Raw genomic sequence first — 12,668 nt, 5'->3', positions numbered from 1 at the left:
ACTCGGGGAAGACACGCGGTGGGCTCCTAGGAGATCCCAGGCGCTGCAGACAGAGGACGGAACCTCGCCACTCTCAGAATTCCGGAACTCGGCCGAGTGGGTCGCGGAGGTTTGGGGCCGCCGTCCACGCAGTTGCCTGGTGTTACAGGTGTTCCCTGGCAGGGGGAATTCCGCTAATTACCTCATCTGTCCAGGGGGAGGCACAAGATGCTACCTGCATATCCAGCCCAACCCCTGAATTTCCCCGGCAGCCCGCTCAAGGACACTCTCGGGGAAGACACGCTGATGGCTCCTAGGTGATCCCAGGCGCTGCAGACAGAGGACAGAACCTCGCCACACTCAGAATTCCGGAACGCAGCCGAGTGGGTGGGGAGGTTTGTGGCCGCCCTCCACGCAGCTGCCTGGTGTCACAGGTGTACCCTTGCAGGGGAAATTCCGCTAATGATCTCATCTGTCCCAAGCTAGGCACTAGATGCTACCAGCATTTCCAGCCCAACCACCGACTTTCCCGGCAGCCCGCACTAGGAGACACTCGGGGAAGACACGCGGAAGGCTCCTATGATATCCCAGGCGCTGCAGACAGAGGAAGGAACCTCGCCACACTCAGAATTCTGAAACGCGCCCGAGTGTGTGGGGGAGGTTTGGGGCCGCCGACCATGCAGCTGCCTGGTGTTACAGGTGTTCCCTGGCAGGGGGAATTCCGCTAATTACCTCATCTGTCCAGGGGGAGGCACTAGATGCTACCTGCATTTCCAGCCCAACCCCCGGCTTTCCCCGGCAGCCCACAATATGAGACACTCGGGGAAGACACGCGGAGGGCTCCTAGGAGATCCCAGGCGCTGCAGACAGAGGACGGAACCTCGCACCACTCAGAATTCCGGAATGCGGCCGAGTGGTGGGGGATGTTTGGGGCCGCCCTCTACCCAGATGCCGGGTGTCACAGGTGTTCCCTTGCATGGGGAATTCCTCTAATTACCTCATCAGTCCAGGTGGAGGCACTAGATGCTATATGCATTTCCAGCAAAACCCCCGCATTTCCCCGGAATCCCGCACTAGGAGGCACTCGGGTAAGACACGCGGAGGGCTCCTAGGAGATCCCAGGCGCTGCAGACAGAGGACGGAACCTCGCCACACTCAGAATTCCGGAACTCGGCCGAGTGGGTCGCGGAGGTTTGGGGCCGACGTCCACGCAGCTGCCTGGTGTTACAGGTGTTCCCTGGCAGGGGGAAGTCCGCTAATTACCTCATTTGTCCAGGGGGAGGCACAAGATGCTACCTGCATTTCCAACCCAACCCCCGCATTTCCCCTGCAGCACGCACAATGATACACTTGGGGAAGATACTTGGAGGGCTCCTAGGAGTTCCCAGGCGCTGCAGACAGAGGACGTAACCTCGCCACACTCAGAATCCCGGAACGAGGCCGAGTGGTTGGGGGAGTCTTGTGGCCGCACTTCATGCAGCTGCCTGGTGTCACAGGTGTTCCCTGGCAGGGGGAAGTCCCGCTACTGACCTCATCTGTCCAGGGGGAGGCACTAGATGCTACCTGCATTTCCAGCCAAACCCCCGCATTTCCCCGGAAGCCCTCCCAAAGAGACACTCGGGGAAGAAAAGCGGAGGGCTCTAGGTTATCCCAGGCGCTACAGACAGAGGATGGAATCTCCCCACAATAAGAATTCCGGAACGAGGCCGAGTGGGTGGGGAGTTTTGGGGTCGCCCTCCACGCAGCTGCCTGGTGTCACAGGTGTTCCCTGGCAGGGGGAAATCCGCTAATGAACTCATCTGTCCAGGGGGAGGCACTAGATTCTACCAGCATTTCCAGCCCAACCACCGCATTTCCCCGGCAGCCCGCACTAGGAGACACTCGGGGAAGACACGCGGAAGTCTCCTATGAGATCCCAGGCGCTGCAGACAGAGGAAGGAACCTCGCCACACTCTCAATTCCGAAACGCGCCCGAGTGTGTGGGGGAGGTTTGGGGCCGCCGTCCATGCAGCTGCCTGGTGTTACAGGTGTTCCCTGGCAGGGGGAATTCCGCTAATTACCTCATCTGTCCAGGGGGAGGCACTATATGCTACCTGCATTTCCAGCCCAACCCCCGGCTTTCCCCGGCAGCCCGCAATATGAGACACTCGGGGAAGACACGCGGAGGGCTCCTAGGAGATCCCAGGCGCTGCAGACAGAGGACGGAACCTCGCAACACTCAGAATTCCGGAATGCGGCCGAGTGGTGGGGGATTTTTGGGGCCGCCCTCTACCCAGATGCCGGGTGTCACAGGTGTTCCATTGCATGGGGAATTCCTCTAATTACCTCATCAGTCCAGGGGAGGCACTAGATGCTACATGCATTTCCAGCAAAACCCCCGCATTTCCCCGGAATCCCGCACTAGGAGACACTCGGGGAAGACACGCGGATGGCTCCTAGGAGATCCCAGGCGCTTCAGACAGAGGACGGAACCTCGCCACACTCAGAATTCCGGAACTCGGCCGAGTTGGTCGCGGAGGTTTGGGGCCGCCGTCCACGCAGCTGCCTGGTGTTACAGGTGTTCCCTGGCAGGGGGAATTCCGCTAATTACCTCATCTGTCCAGGGGGAGGCACAAGATGCTACCTGCATATCCAGCCCAACCCCTGAATTTCCCCGGCAGCCCGCACAAGGAGACTCTCGGGGAAGACACGCTGATGGCTCCTAGGTGATCCCAGGCGCTGCAGACAGAGGACAGAACCTCGCCACACTCAGAATTCCGGAACGCAGCCGAGTGGGTGGGGAGGTTTGGGGCCGCCCTCCACGCAGCTGCCTGGTGTCACAGGTGTTCCCTGGCAGGGGAAAGTCCGCTAATGACCTCATCTGTCCCGGGCTAGGCACTAGATGCTACCAGCATTTCCAGCCTAACCACCGACTTTCCCGGCAGCCCGCACTAGGAGACACTCGGGGTAGACACGCGGAAGGCTCCTATGATATCCCAGGCGCTGCAGACAGAGGAAGGAACCTCGCCACACTCAGAATTCCGAAACGCGCCCGAGTGTGTCGGGGAGGTTTGGGGCCGCCCTCCACGCAGCTGCCTGGTGTCACAGGTGTTCCCTGGCATGGGGAATTCCTCTAATGACCTCATCTGTCCAGGGGGAGTCACTAGATGCTACCTGCATTTCCAGCCCAACCCCGGCTTTTCCCCGGCAGCCCGCAATAGGAGACACTCTGGGAAGACACGCGGAGGACTCCAAGGAGATCCCAGGCGCTGCAGACCGAGGCGGAACCTCGCCACACTCAGAATTCCGAAACGCGCCCGAGTGTGTGGGGGAGGTTTGGGGCCGCCGTCCATGCAGCTGCCTGGTGTTACAGGTGTTCCCTGGCAGGGGGAATTCCGTTAATTACCTCATCTGTCCAGGGGGAGGCACTAGATGCTACCTGCATTTCCAGCCCAACCCCCGGCTTTCCCCGGCAGCCCGCAATATGAGACACTCGGGGAAGACACGCGGAGGGCTCCTAGGAGATCCCAGGCGCTGCAGACAGAGGACGGAACCTCGCAACACTCAGAATTCCGGAATGCGGCCGAGTGGTGGGGGATGTTTGGGGCCACCCTCTACCCAGATGCCGGGTGTCACAGGTGTTCCCTTGCATGGGGAATTCCTCTAATTACCTCATCAGTCCAGGGGGAGGCACTAGATCCTACATGCATTTCCAGCAAAACCCCCGCATTTTCCCGGAATCCCGCACTAGGAGACACTCGGGGAAGACACGCGGAGGGCTCCTAGGAGATCCCAGGCGCTGCAGACAGAGGACGGAACCTCGCCACACTCAGAATTCCGGAACTCGGCCGAGTGGGTCGCGGAGGTTTGGGGCCGACGTCCACGCAGCTGCCTGGTGTTACAGGTGTTCCCTGGCAGGGGGAAGTCCGCTAATAACCTCATCTGTCCAGGGGGAGGCACAAGATGCTACCTGCATATCCAGCCCAACCCCTGAATTTCCCTGGCAGCCCGCTCAAGGACACTCTCGGGGAAGACACGCTGATGGCTCCTAGGTGATCCCAGGCGCTGCAGACAGAGGACAGAACCTCGCCACACTCAGAATTCCGGAACGCAGCCGAGTGGGTGGGAGGTTTGTGGCCGCCCTCCACGCAGCTGCCTGGTGTCACAGGTGTTCCCTTGCAGGGGAAATTCCGCTAATGATCTCATCTGTCCCAAGCTAGGCACTAGATGCTACCAGCATTTCCAGCCCAACCACCGACTTTCCCGGCAGCCCGCACTAGGAGACACTCGGGGAAGACACGCGGAAGGCTCCTATGATATCCCAGGCGCTGCAGACAGAGGAAGGAACCTCGCCACACTCAGAATTCCGGAACTCGGCCGAGTGGGTCGCGGAGGTTTGGGGCCGACGTCCACGCAGCTGCCTGGTGTTACAGGTGTTCCCTGGCAGGGGGAAGTCCGCTAATTACCTCATTTGTCCAGGGGGAGGCACAAGATGCTACCTGCATTTCCAACCCAACCCCCGCATTTCCCCTGCAGCACGCACAATGATACACTTGGGGAAGATACTTGGAGGGCTCCTAGGAGTTCCCAGGCGCTGCAGACAGAGGACGTAACCTCGCCACACTCAGAATCCCGGAACGAGGCCGAGTGGTTGGGGGAGTCTTGTGGCCGCACTTCATGCAGCTGCCTGGTGTCACAGGTGTTCCCTGGCAGGGGGAAGTCCGCTACTGACCTCATCTGTCCAGGGGGAGGCACTAGATGCTACCTGCATTTCCAGCCAAACCCCCGCATTTCCCCGGAAGCCCTCCCAAAGAGACACTCGGGGAAGAAAAGCGGAGGGCTCCTAGGTTATCCCAGGCGCTACAGACAGAGGATGGAATCTCCCCACAATAAGAATTCCGGAACGAGGCCGAGTGGGTGGGGGAGTTTTGGGGCCGCCCTCCACGCAGCTGCCTGGTGTCACAGGTGTTCCCTGGCAGGGGGAAATCCGCTAATGAACTCATCTGTCCAGGGGGAGGCACTAGATTCTACCAGCATTTCCAGCCCAACCACCGCATTTCCCCGGCAGCCCGCACTAGGAGACACTCGGGGAAGACACGCGGAAGTCTCCTATGAGATCCCAGGCGCTGCAGACAGAGGAAGGAACCTCGCCACACTCTCAATTCCGAAACGCGCCCGAGTGTGTGGGGGAGGTTTGGGGCCGCCGTCCATGCAGCTGCCTGGTGTTACAGGTGTTCCCTGGCAGGGGAATTCCGCTAATTACCTCATCTGTCCAGGGGGAGGCACTATATGCTACCTGCATTTCCAGCCCAACCCCCGGCTTTCCCCGGCAGCCCGCAATATGAGACACTCGGGGAAGACACGCGGAGGGCTCCTAGGAGATCCCAGGCGCTGCAGACAGAGGACGGAACCTCGCAACACTCAGAATTCCGGAATGCGGCCGAGTGGTGGGGGATTTTTGGGGCCGCCCTCTACCCAGATGCCGGGTGTCACAGGTGTTCCATTGCATGGGGAATTCCTCTAATTACCTCATCAGTCCAGGGGGAGGCACTAGATGCTACATGCATTTCCAGCAAAACCCCCGCATTTCCCCGGAATCCCGCACTAGGAGACACTCGGGGAAGACACGCGGATGGCTCCTAGGAGATCCCAGGCGCTTCAGACAGAGGACGGAACCTCGCCACACTCAGAATTCCGGAACTCGGCCGAGTTGGTCGCGGAGGTTTGGGGCCGCCGTCCACGCAGCTGCCTGGTGTTACAGGTGTTCCCTGGCAGGGGGAATTCCGCTAATTACCTCATCTGTCCAGGGGAGGCACAAGATGCTACCTGCATATCCAGCCCAACCCCTGAATTTCCCCGGCAGCCCGCACAAGGAGACTCTCGGGGAAGACACGCTGATGGCTCCTAGGTGATCCCAGGCGCTGCAGACAGAGGACAAAACCTCGCCACACTCAGAATTCCGGAACGCAGCCGAGTGGTTGGGGAGGTTTGGGCCGCCCTCCACGCAGCTGCCTGGTGTCACAGGTGTTCCCTGGCAGGGGAAAGTCCGCTAATGACCTCATCTGTCCCGGGCTAGGCACTAGATGCTACCAGCATTTCCAGCCTAACCACCGACTTTCCCGGCAGCCCGCACTAGGAGACACTCGGGGTAGACACGCGGAAGGCTCCTATGATATCCCAGGCGCTGCAGACAGAGGAAGGAACCTCGCCACACTCAGAATTCCGAAACGCGCCCGAGTGTGTCGGGGAGGTTTGGGGCCGCCCCTCCACGCAGCTGCCTGGTGTCACAGGTGTTCCCTGGCATGGGGAATTCCTCTAATGACCTCATCTGTCCAGGGGGAGTCACTAGATGCTACCTGCATTTCCAGCCCAACCCCGGCTTTTCCCCGGCAGCCCGCAATAGGAGACACTCTGGGAAGACACGCGGAGGACTCCAAGGAGATCCCAGGCGCTGCAGACCGAGGCGGAACCTCGCCACACTCAGAATTCCGAAACGCGCCCGAGTGTGTGGGGGAGGTTTGGGGCCGCCGTCCATGCAGCTGCCTGGTGTTACAGGTGTTCCCTGGCAGGGGGAATGCCGCTACTTCCCTCATCTGTCCAGGGGGAGGCACTAGATGCTACCTGCATTTCCAGCAAAACCCCCGCATTTCCCCGGAATCCCGCACTAGGAGACACTCGGGGAAGACACGCGGAGGGCTCCTAGGAGATCCCAGGTGCTGCAGACAGAGGACGGAACCTCGCCACACTCGGAAATCCGAAACGCGGCCGAGTGTGTGGGAGAAGTTTGGGGCCGTCCTCCACGAAGCTGCCTGGTGTCACAGGTGTTCCCTGGCAGGGGGAATTCTGCTAATGTCCTCATCTGTCCCGGTCTAGGAACTAGATGCTACCAGAATTTCCAGCCCAACCACCGACTTTCCCCAGCAGCCCGCACAAGGAGACACTCGGGGAAGACACGAGTAGGGCTCCTAGGAGATCCCAGGCGCTGCAGACAGAGGACGGAACCTCGCCACACTCGGAAATCCGAAACGCGACAAAGTGTGTTTCGGAAGTTTGGGGCCGCCATCCACGCAGCTGCCTGGTTTCACAGGTGTTCCCTGGCAGGGGAAGTCCGCTAATTACCTCATTTGTCCAGGGGGAGGCACTAGATGCTACCTGCATTTCCAGCCCAACCCCCGCCTTTCCCCGGCCGCCCGCAATAGGAGACACTAGGGGAAGACACGCGGAGGGTTCCAAGGAGATCCCAGGCGCTGGAGACAGAGGAGGGAACCTCGCCACACTCAGAATTCCGGAACGCGTCCGAGTGGGTGAGGGAGGTTTGGGGCCGCCCTCCACGCAGCTGCCTGATTTCACAAGTGTTCCCTGGCAGGGGGAATTCCGCTACTTACCTCATCTGTCCAGGGGGAGGCACTGGATGCTACCTGCATTTCCAGTACAACCCCCGCATTTTCCCGGCAGCCCGCACTAGGAGACACTCGGGGAAGACACGAGGAGGGCTCCAAGGAGATCCCAGGCGCTGCAGACCGAGGAGGGAACCTCGCCACACTCAGAATTCCGAAACGCGGCCGAGTGTGAGGGGGAGGTTTGGGGCCGCCCTCCACGCAGCTGCCTGGTGTCACAGGTGTTCCCTGGCATGGGGAATTCCTCTAATTACCTCATCAGTCCAGGGTGTGGCACTAGATTCTACATTCTTTTCCAGCAAAACCCCCGCCTTTCCCCGGAAGCCCGCACTAGGAGACACTCGGGGAAGACACGAGAAGTCTCCTAGGAGATCCCAGGTGCTGCAGACAGAGGACGGAACCTCGCCACACTCGGAAATCCGAAACACGGCCGAGTGTCTGGGGGAGGTTTGGGGCCGTCCTCCACGAAGCTGCCTGGTGTCACAGGTGTTCCTTTGAAGGGGGAAATCCGCTAATGAACTCATCTGTCCAGGGGGAGGCACTAGATGCTACCAGCATTTCCAGCCCAACCACCGCATTTCCCCGGCAGCCCGCACTAGGAGACACTCGGGGAAGACACGCAGAAGTCTCCTATGAGATCCCAGGCGCTGCAGACAGAGGAAGGAACCTCGCCACACTCTCAATTCCGAAACGCGCCCGAGTGTGTGAGGGAGGTTTGGGGCCGTCCTCCACGCAGCTGCCTGGTGTTACAGGTGTTCCCTGGCATGGGGAAGTCCGCTAAATTCCTCCGCTGTCCAGGGTAAGGTACTACATGCTACCTTCATTTCCAGCCCAACCCCAGGCTTTCAACGGCAGCCCGCCCTAGGAGACACTGAGGGAAGACACGCGAAGGGCTCCAAGGAGATCCCAGGCACTGCAGACAGAGGACGGAACCTCCCCAAACTCACATTTCCAGAACTCGTCCGAGTGGGTGGGGGAGGATTTGTGCCGACTTCCACGCAGCTGTCTGGTGTCACAGCAGTTCCCTGTCAGGGGGAAGTCCGCTTATTATCTCCCCTGTTCAGGGTGAGGAACTAGATGCTATCTGCATTTCCAGCCCAACCCCCGGTTTCCGCGGCAGCCCGCACTAGGTGTCACTCGGGGAAGACACTCGGAGGGCTCCTAGGAGAGCCCAGGCGCTGCAGACAGAGGACGGAACCTCCCCACACTCAGAATTACGGAACAATTACGAGTGGTTTGGTGAGGTTTGGTGGCTCACTCCACGCAGCTGCCTGGTGTCACAGCTGTTCCCTGGCAGGGGGAAGTCCGCTAATTACCCTCCCCTTTACAAGGGGAGGCACTACATGGTTCCTGCATTTCCAGCACAACCCCCGCATTTCCCCGGCAGCCCGCACTAGGAGCCACTCGGGGAAGACACGCGGAGGGCTCCGAGGAGATCCCAGGCGCTGCAGACAGAGGACGGAAACTCCCCACACTCAGAAATCCGGAACGCGTCCGAGTGGGTGGGGGAGGTTTGGGGCGGCCCTCCACGAACCTGCCTGGTGTCACAGCTGTTCCCTGTCTGGGGGAAGTTCGCTAATTACCTCCCCTTTCCAGGGGGAGGCACTAGATTCTACCTGCATTTCCAGGCCAACCCCCGCCTTTCCCCGGCAGCCCGCAGTAGGAGACACTCGGGGAAGACACGCAGAGGGATCCTAGGAGATCACAGGCGCTGCAGACAGAGGACGGAACCTCCCCACAATCAGAATTCCGGAACACGGCCGAGTGGGTGGAGGATTATTGGGGCCGCCCTCCACGTAGCTGCCTGTTGTCAGAGCTGTTCCTTGGCATGGGGAAGTGCGCTAAATTCCTCCGCTGTCCAGGGGAAGGTACTATATGCTACCTTCTTTTCCAGCCCAACCCCCGCCTTTCAACGGCAGCCCGCCCTAGGAGACACTCAGGGAAGACACGCGGAGGGATCCTAGTGGATCACAAGAGCTGCAGACAGAAGACGGAACTCCCCACACTCAGAATTAGGGAATAAGTCGGAAGTGGTTTGGGGAGGATTGGGGGCGCCCCTCCACGCAGCTGCCTGGTATCACAGCTGTTCCCTGGCAGGGGGAATTCCGCTAATTACCTCCCCAGTCCAGGGGGAAGCACTACATGATACCTGCATTTAGAGCCTAACCCCCACATTTCACAGGCAGCCCGCACTAGAGACACTCGTGGAAGACAAACGGAGGGCTCCTATGTGATCCCAGGCGCTGCAGACAGAGGACGGAACCTCCCCACACTCAGAAATCCGGAACGCGGCCCATTGGGTGGGGGAGGTTTGGGGCCACCCTCCAGGCACCTGCCTTGTGTCAGAGCTGTTCCATGTCTGGGGGAAGTCCGCTAATTACCTCCCCATTCCAGGGGGAGGCACTACATGCTACCTACATTTCCAGCCAAACCCCCGCCTTTCCCCGGCAGCCCACAGTAGAGACACTCGGGGAAGACACGCGGAAGGCTCTTAGGAGATCCCAGGCTCTGCAGGCAGAGCACGGAACCTCCACAAACTCAGAATTATGGAACACCTACGAGTGGGTGGGGGAGTTTTGGGGCCGCCCTCCACGAACCTGTCTGGTGTCACAGCTGTTCCCTGTCAGGGGGAAGTTCGCTAATACCTCCCCTTTCCAGGGGGAGGCACTAGATGCTACCTGCATTTCCAGCCCAACCCCCGCCTTTCATCTGCAGCCCGCACTAGGAGACAATCGGGGAATTCACGCAGAGGGCTCCTAGGAGTACCCAGGCGCTGCAGACAGAGGAAGGAACCTACCCACACTCAGATATCCGGAATAAGTTGGAGAGGTTTGGGGAGGTTTGGGGCAGCCCTCCACGCAGCTGCCTGGTTTCACAGCTGTTCCCTGGCAGGGGGAATTCCGCTAATTTACCTCCCCAGTCCAGGGGGAAGCACTACATGATACCTGCATTTAGAGCCTAACCCCCATATTTCCCAAGCAGCCCGCAATAGAGACAATCGTGGAAGACAAACGGAGGGCTCCTAGGTGATCCCAGGCGCTGCAGACAGAGGACGGAACCTCCCCACACTCAGAATTCCGGAACGGGGCCGAGTGGGTGGAGGAGTATTGGGGCCGCCCTCCACGCAGCTGCCTGGTGTCAGAGCTGTTCCTTGGCTTGGGGAAGTCCGCTAAATTCCTCCGCAGTCCAGGGGAATGTACTACATGCTACCTTCATTTCCAGCCAAACCCCCGCATTTCAACGGCAGCCCGCCCTAGGAGACACTCAGGGAATACACGCGGAGGGCTCCTCGGAGATCCCAGTTACTGTAGACAGAGGACGGAACCTCCCCAACTCAGATTTCCGGAACGCGTCCGAGTGAGTGGGGGAGGATTGGGGCCGCCCTCCACGCAGCTGCCTGGTGTCACAGCTGTTCCCTGGCAGAGGGAATTCCGCTAGTTACCTCCCCTGTCCAGTGTGAGGAACTAGATGCTACCTGCATTTCCAGCCCAACCCCCGCATTTCCCCAGCAGCCTGTACGAGGAGACACTCGGGGAAGACACGCGGAGGGCTCCTAGGAGATCCAAGGCGCTGCAGAGAGAGGATGGAACCTCGCCATACTCAGAAATTCTGAACGCTCCCGAGTGGGTGGAGGAGTATTGGGGCCGTCTTCCACACAGCTGCCTGGTGTCAGAGCTGTTCCTTGGCATGGGGAAAGTCCGCTAAATTCCTCCGCTGTCCAGGGGAAGGTACTATATGCTACCTTCTTTTCCAGCCCAAACCCAGGCTTTCAACGGCAGCATGCCCTAAGAGACACTGAGGGAAGACCCGCGGAGGGCTCCAAGGAGATCCCAGGCGCTGCAGACAGAGGACGGAACCTCCCCAAACTCACATTTCCGGAACTCGTCCGAGTGGGTGGGGGAGGATTTGTGCAGACCTCCACGCAGCTGCCTGGTGTCACAGCAGTTCCCTGTCAGGGGGAAGTCCGCTTATTATTTCACCTGTCCAGGGTGAGGAACTAGATGCTACCTGCATTTCCAGCCCAACCCCCGCTTTCCGCGGCAGCCCGCACTAGGAGACACTCGGGGAAGACACGCGGAGGGCTCCTAGGAGATCCCAGGGGCTGCAGACAGAGGTCGGAACCTCCCCAGCTCAGAAATCCGGAACGAGGCCGAGTGGGTGGGGGAGTTTTGGGGCCGCCCTCCACGCACCTGTCTTGTGTCAGAGCTGTTCCCTATTAGGGGGAAGTCCGCTAATTTCCTCCCCTGTCCAGGAGGAGGCACTAGATGCTACCTGCATTTCCAGCACAAACCCTGCATTTCCCCGGCAACACCCACACTAGGAAACACCAGGGAAGACACGGGGAAGGCTCTTGGAGATCCAAAGAGCTGCAGACAGAGGACGGAACCTCCCACACTCAAATTACGGAATAAGTAGGAGTGGTTTGGGGAGGTTTGGGGGCGCCCTCCACGCAAGCTGTCTGGTGTCACAGCTGTTCCCTGGCAGGAGGAAGTCGCTAAATACCTCCCCTGTCCAGGGGGAGGCACCCTACGTGTTTCCTGCATTTCCAGAGAAACCTCCGCATTTCCCCCGCAGCCCACACTAGAGCCACTCCCGGAAGACACGCGGAGGGCTCCCTAGAGATCCCAGGCACTGCAGACAGAGGTCGGAACCTCCCTAACTCAGAAATCCGGAACTCGGACGAGTGGGTGAGGGGAGAATTGGGGCCGCCCTCCACTCAACTGCCTGGGTGTCACAGCTGTTCCCTGTCAGGGGGTAAGTCCGCTAATTACCTCCCCTGTCCAGGGTGAGGCAACTAGATGTTACCTGCATTTCCAGGCCAACCCCCACCTTTCCCCGGCAGCCCACACTAGGAGACAATCGGGGAAGACACGCGGAGGGATCCTAGGAGATCCTAGGCGCTGCAGGCAGAGGACGGAACCTCCCCACCCTCAGAATTCCGGAACGCGACCGAGTGGGGGGGAGGATTGGGGACGCCCTCCACGCAGCTGCCTGGTGTCACAGATGTTCCCTGGCAGGGGGAATTATACTAATTACCTCCCCAGTCCAGGGGGAAGCACTAAATGCTAACTGCATTTACAGCCTCACCCCGCCTTTCCCTGGCAGCCCGCACTAGGAAACACTCGGGGAAGACACGCGGATGGCTCCTAGGAGATCCCAGGTGCTGCAGACAGAGAACTGAAACTCCCCACACTCAGAATTCCGGAACGCGACGGAGTGGGAGGTGGAGGTTTGGGACCACCCTCCACTCAGCCTGGTGTCACAGCTGTTCCCTGGAAGGGGGAATTCCGCTAATTAACTCCCCAGTCCAGG

The sequence above is a fragment of the Camelus ferus genome, chromosome 5, assembly GCF_009834535.1.
Source record: "Camelus ferus isolate YT-003-E chromosome 5, BCGSAC_Cfer_1.0, whole genome shotgun sequence".
NCBI classification, from domain to species: Eukaryota; Metazoa; Chordata; class Mammalia; order Artiodactyla; family Camelidae; genus Camelus; species Camelus ferus.
This window is presented reverse-complemented; position numbering follows the sequence as displayed.